Here is a 6,795-nt window from a genome sequence, read left to right on the forward strand (position 1 = left end):
AACCTAGCAGTTCGAAAGCATGCAGCGGGAAGGCAAATGGCATTTCTGTGCACTCTGGTTACCATCACGATGCACCAGAAGGAGTTTAGTCATGCTGGCCACATGATCTGGAAAGCTGCCTGTGGACAAATGCTGGCTCCCTTGGCCTGAAACAGGAGATGAGCGCCACAACCCCATAGTAGCCTTTGACTGGACTTAACCATCCAGGGGTCCTTTAGCTTTACAAAACACACCCATATCCGTAAACCCACTCTTTTATAATTAATATTATTATTATCCATAGATAAGGACATATTTGTTCACAGCTATGTTAAGTAACTATGGATATTACTAATAATAGTAAATCACTTCCTAAAAGCAGAGGTGGCTAGTGTCCATTGCAGCTGGTAGGGTAGAAGGTAGGGAGGCCAGTAGCCAATGACAAGCCCTCCCATCCACTCTGTCTGACCCTCAGCACCCTCCCTAGGTCACCCCCTCCTCTCCCCAACCATACACTCTACTGGTCCTCCTTGCATCCTCCTTGAGTGTTTTTGCCTGGCTGGAATGTACTGCATTGCAGGGAGTTGGACTAGATGACTCTTGGGGTCCCTTCCAACTTTACACTGCTGTGATTCTAACTCTGATTATGCCTCTTGCTTCCCTGGAGGGAGGATGGTGAAGGTTGTGCATAGGGCTTAATAGAAACTAGCTAACTCTACAAGGATAAAATATACATTTATGCTCCATCTCCTTTTGCCTCCAGCCCCTTCCACCAGTAGCACCTTGTCCTTTGAAGGTGTTGAAGGTTGTCTGGACATGGACACAGATTCCTGACACAAGCTTTTAGCTCGTATTGACACAAAGCAGTAACAAAGCAGGAGGTTGGGGAAGGGTTGGCCCACCCATGAGGCAAGGTGAGGGGATTGCCTCAGGTGGCAGAATCCACAGGGGCAGCAGATCCTGCGGTAGATCTTTATTTCTCCCACTGTTCCTCATTTAGATCTTCAGTCACAACCATCTTCCTTGATGGGGAGAGGGTGCCATTTTGTTCTTTGTTTCATGTGCCAAAATGTCTTGGGCCATCCCTCCATTGGGGTCCAATCCAGTTCCATTTTGGGATGAGGCAAAGCCATTTTCCTACGAAACTGACTGGTAGTCTGGAGCTGGTTTTCAATCTTAAGCAACAGAAGCGGCCACTGAAAGTCAACAAAACCTCATCTTAACCATGCAGTAAATAATGCCAAAGCTCATTCATTATTCTTGTGGTATAATCGTGGGCTGGAGTTCGTTACAGTTTCAGATAATGAGGAGTGAAAGTTGGTTGATTCTAACAAAGTGTTTGCAGTCATTAATAAGGGACGTGCTACACCTCCTGACAAGTTGCTTTAATCGATGTGTGAAGCTCAGTTGCCTCCTGGGAGAATTTCCTTCGTTTTAATACCTGCCAGCGCCCCCGGACATCCAAACCAAGAGCAATAAGAAACACAACTTCCCTGTGTTGCGTCTACAGAACAAATTGATATGATAGTCACTTCCTCACCCCAGGAACCTGGGAATTGTATTCCTGAGGGGGGCAGGGCAAGGTCTCTAACAGAACTCACAGCATCCTTGCTACCCTAGGGATTCTAGGATGTTTTGAAGGAAGACATGGCAATTAAACTGAAATGAACCTGGTGTATGTTTGTAGCACAGGCACTTCCTCTTGTCTGGGAACGTGTACTAGATCAAACTCAAGCACAGAAACATAGGAAACTGCCTTAAACTGTGTTAGAAACTGATCCATCTAGCTCAGTATTGTCCACACTGACTGGCAGCGTCTCTCCAGGGTCTTAACAAGGAGTTTATTCCAGCCCTACTTTGATAGGACAGGGATTGAAACTGTGGCCTTTTGGATAAAATGCAGATGCCAGAAGTGTAGCACTAGAGGAACCTTGGAAGTTTCCCTGTATCAGACATTTGTATAGCTCTGCATTCTCTACACTGGACAGGCAGTAGCTTTCCTGATTTCTAAGCAGGGGGTCTCTCAGTCCTATCTGGAGATGCCAGGGATTGAACCTAGGGCATTCTCAATGCAAAGCAAATGCTGTACCACTGAGCTAGCCTCAGAGAAACAAGGTAAAGGAAAGCTCCCAGCGGCAGAAATGGAAATTTGAAATTCAAATAGCAGTTTTGAGAGGGTGGATTTTGTTTTTTGTTTCTGTTTTGGTAGGCACAATTGCACTCACCCTCTCAACACTTGCAGTTCTGCAGCTGTTCAGGCTTCTTCTGGTGCTCTCTCCCTTTAACCAAAAAGGGGGACATTAATTATACTCTTACAATTAATGTTGTGTCTGGTTTGGCCCCCAGAGCTGCTTCATGCAAAGACATTCACCATATTATGGTGTTTGCATCCAGAGGCATCGTGCATGTCCATATGAGACTCTGTTGTGGATTCCCCTTTTCTGTCCAGCAGTGCTTTTAAATGATGTCTGAGGAAACCTTGTATCCCAGCATTATTGCATTTCTTTCTGCCTTTTCTTCTTAAGCCTCAGGTATTCCAATTAAGTGTGAAAGATAAGCTGCTCCTCCATGTGTCACATTGTAGATGTTTTCGGTTTGCCTTTTGAACCCTGCAAATGGGTGGTGTCAACCATGCTTAGCTTCATGAGCTGGTCCTCAGAGCTGTCATCGCAAAACAGGGTGGATGCTATTTCCATCCGGTGTCGTGTGTGTCATTTTGTAAACAACACTCCCAAGTCCCCTTCACTTATGATGATGGAGGCAGAGCTCACAGAACAGAGCCTGCCATGCAGATGTTTCACTGCAGTTGGAGTCAGCCGTAACACTTTTAGACATAGCCTTCTCCCAACATGGACTGCATTCACACAACAGTTTAATCCGTTTCCCTAACTGTTAATGTCCACAGTACATTTCTGCTTTCACACAACTTAATACTATTACTACTATCATTAATCTATTTATTTACATCCAGCCCTTTTCCCTGATGGGACTCAAGGCAGCTGACCTATGAAAATGAAAACCACTAAAAAAACAATCATTTTATAATTATGAAACATTGCTAGAAGTAAAACCGTACACATATATAAAATATATCAAATCTGTACAAATAATTACAATAAAAACAGCACAGCACCAGCCCTTTCATTAAAAGCTGGCAGTTCTAAAAAGTCTGCTGGAGTGTGTGTTTCACCTGCGGGCAGAAGGACAGCGAGGAGAGAGCAAGTCTGGCTTCTTAAGCGGAAGGGGTTTCAAAGTTTGGGAGCAGCCACTGAGAAGGCGCTCTCCTATGTCCCCATGTGAATAACTTGTGTGTATATAGCTCAAATATTTTTGTACACAGGGATGCAGATTTTATACCCCAGGAACATTTATTTTCCAGCACTAGCCCAAAAGACACCACTTCAGCAACTTATGTGAGTTTAACTTTGAAGGAACAGGTACATAGATGAGGATACTGTTGTTGCTTGAGGCTCAGGTGACCTTGGTGGAACAGAATTCACTTTATCAGCTTCAGCAGGTGGCCCAACTGCACTCCTACCTAGACAGGGGTAGCCTAACTTCTATTGCCTATGCTCCAGTAATCTCTAGGTTAAATTACTGCAATGTGTTATATGTGGGGCTGCCTCTGAAGATAGTCTGGAAACTTCAGCTGGTGCAGAATTCAGCAGCTAGATTGCTCACTGAGGCGAGACAGTTTGAGCACATAATGACAATCCTGGCCCAACCGCACTGGCTGCCAGTTTGTTTCTGGGCCCAATTAAAAGTGCCAGTTTTGACCTATAAAGCCTTAAACAGCTCAAGACTGCAATACCTCAAGAACTGACTCTCTCCATATAAACCAGCCAGGAACCTGTGATCTTCATTTGAGACTTTTCTTCACGTGCCCCTTCCATGAGTGGTCCAGAGGGACATGAGAACAGGCCTTTTCTGCAATGGCAAAAACATTTCTCAACAACCAGGCATTCTATGGTCTTTCAAACTCTTTGTGGAGAGTATTGCTTTGTTTGTTACTATATTCTTTTGTTTTGTGTTTCTTTATTGCAGTCCTGTTGTCCTTGGATGAAGAATGGTATAGAATTTTCGAATATAGTAATGATAATAATAAGTGTATATACCAAATACCTTATTTTTCTTGAATCTGTATTATTGCTTATTGAATTTCATGCCTATGATGCACTGCTTTCAGGCATGGTTTGTCCCTGTCACGTAAGATTATAAATATGCACACACAAATCTTATCACAATCACTCACAAAGGGGAGCTGGTGCTATCAATACACAAATCTGCAATTGTCATCAGATAATTAGCTGCTGTTGTACTGGAGATTCACCATTCAAGGCTACTTGTGGGTGGAGAAGAGGTGGAACAGAGGCAGACTGGGCTTATTTTCCAGCGCTTCAGTATAATGTCTCCCTGATCACACCAGCCCCTTTGGTCATATACAGCCATCCTTATTTTTTTAATACCATCATCAACAGGATGCCCCACAAATATATAAACATGCCCTTCATACCGGTCATGAGCAATGAGGAATTTCATGAGTAAAGAAGAGCCCTCTTGCCTAATCTCAGCTAAATGTTTGCTAGCCGGCTGTCACAAAAAGCAGATACTGACATTCTCCTTTTCATTGCAGCTCATCAAACGTTTCATTAGATTCAGATCGGCATGGTCCGTCAGCTCTTTGCACAGCTTTTGAATTTACTCTGCCTATAAAACACACCATCACAATTTGTTTCCCTTCCTAGCTGTAACATAAGTCTTCCAGGTTTCGGCCACTGAATTTGCTCTTGCAAAGAAAATGGCTGTGTCACTTTTCTTATGAGAAGCCATTTTTATTTCCATCCAAGAAACTTTTATTGAAAATATCTTTCCAAGCCAATGGTCAGAAGGAACTGCACATGGGCTATACCTTCCCTCCAAAATTGCCTGTGTATTTATATTTATAGCCCACCCTCCAAAGAGAATTACCCAGACTAACATGATGTCAAGATTCAGTGATGCTAATGATGCAGTATATAACAACAACAACAACAACATATTAAAATCATTTGCAAAATGTAAAATGACTCATGGGGGGAGAGAATTCCACCACTGGAGTGCCAACACCAGGAGAGTTATTTCCTTGGTTAACATCTGTCATATTTGGGGAAGGGATTGACACAGGGCCTACAGTGATGATTTCAGCAGACAGACAGACTGATATGGAGACAGGTGATCCTTCAGGTATCCCAAGCTTAGAGGTAAGTCCTAACCCTTTGTATTGGGACAGAAATAGACTGGACCTTTGCCTGATACCTTCATTATACACCTTTAGGCAAAAAAGTTCCTCTTCAACTGGGCCTTGGGCCAACTAACACCCTATATCCTTTAAAATGTGTTAGTGGAGTTATTAGTTTGCTTTGCTTTTATTATGCATTTTGTGTTTTTATCTTGTATTTTTATGCCATGACCTGACCTGATTTCTTTGGATGAAGGGTGGTATACAAATTTATTAAATAATAATAACAATAACCTAGCACTTGTGAATTTTTTTTTCAAGTTAGCAATGCCCTTGCCATATCGGATAAACTAAGCATTCTGCTTTAAAGGTACAGAAAACACTGGCTACGTTAGCTGGAGATGATGGGGGTTGTAGTCCAACAACAATATATGGGGACCCAAGGTTACAGAATGCTGAAGCAAAGCTACAACAGCACCTCCTCCATGTAGAGTTCAAAAAGGCAGGAGCTGTTGATAACTTCATGCCCACTGGAGCCAACAAGACTCAGCAAAGGGTAAATAAGGAACAATGTGTTGTTGAACTTTAGAATTGAAATATTCTATAAAATGTTAACTGCTGTCCAGTTTTGCCACGTGAAGTTTGTAGTGGAGCTGGGATAGGCAGAAGCTTATTTCATGGCCATCATTTACTTCACAGCAGAGAACAGGATGTTGCCTTCTGGGACATGTCCTTTGCCAGTCTTCTGCATACCAAATACATAGTTTTCTTCTCCTCCTCCTCAGAGAGAAGTCCATTAAATAAGCAAACCTGAAGGAAAATCCCTCTTCCAAGGAAATGGTGATAATTGCAGTTCTATGAGGTGAATAACAGATTCCTAACAAACTACATTTCCCATGATTTTTTGGGGAGGACACCAAGACTAATGTGGTACTAATATGATACTGCTTTAAATGTACAGCGCAGGTGGAATGTCTTCATTGGTCAAAAATCAATGTTGCGTTGCTTTGTCTTAGGAGCAGCACATCTGTGGGGGCTGCCTGCATGCCATAATTTCCTGCACCATGTATCAACCTTTGTCAAAATGCTGCATAACTCTGTTCTAAAATAAACACATCATTATTACTGAAACCATATAGAGCACGTCAGTCAGGAAGCCCTTCAAAGTTCCTGGGGGAGGAAATCCAATTCATTTGCAAAGAAGACAATAAAGAGAAGTCTACACCGTTTCAATACTGGTGCATATCTCAACGGCTTAACGCTTTAAATGACATTTGGCAAACCACTTGCTTCACTGTGTTCTCCTTACATTTGTTCTCTTCAAGGTAATAAATAAATCAGGCAGATGAGATCGTTAACCTTGAAAATTGGCTGCCACATGCAGAGAGCCACTGCTGTTCCAAACTAATTTTTTAAATAATATACAGCTTTGGATAAGAAGGGACACGTTGCTCCAAAGGTATGAGATGAAAAGAGGCTGGCTATTGTGGCTTCTTGTTGCTTCTTTGTTCCCTGAAGATGGAAGATGTATGACACCCACTGTGTGCTGGTGGTTCTTCATCATTTGATGACTTGCGTGTATAAATGAGCAATTGCAG

At 42.6% G+C, this 6,795-nt stretch overlaps 1 long non-coding RNA gene across 1 annotated transcript; it reads left to right on the forward strand.

Annotated features, from left to right (window-relative positions):
• Nucleotides 1-5,677: 5,677 nt before the first annotated feature.
• On the forward strand, nucleotides 5,678-6,288 carry LOC310669951. Its single transcript, XR_014507459.1, has 3 exons — nucleotides 5,678-5,753; nucleotides 5,983-6,059; nucleotides 6,214-6,288. It is a non-coding gene; the product is annotated as an uncharacterized lncRNA (long non-coding RNA).
• Nucleotides 6,289-6,795: the final 507 nt, after the last annotated feature.

Source organism: Podarcis tiliguerta (assembly GCF_965153285.1).
Source record: "Podarcis tiliguerta genome assembly, chromosome: Z".
NCBI lineage: Eukaryota > Metazoa > Chordata > Lepidosauria > Squamata > Lacertidae > Podarcis > Podarcis tiliguerta.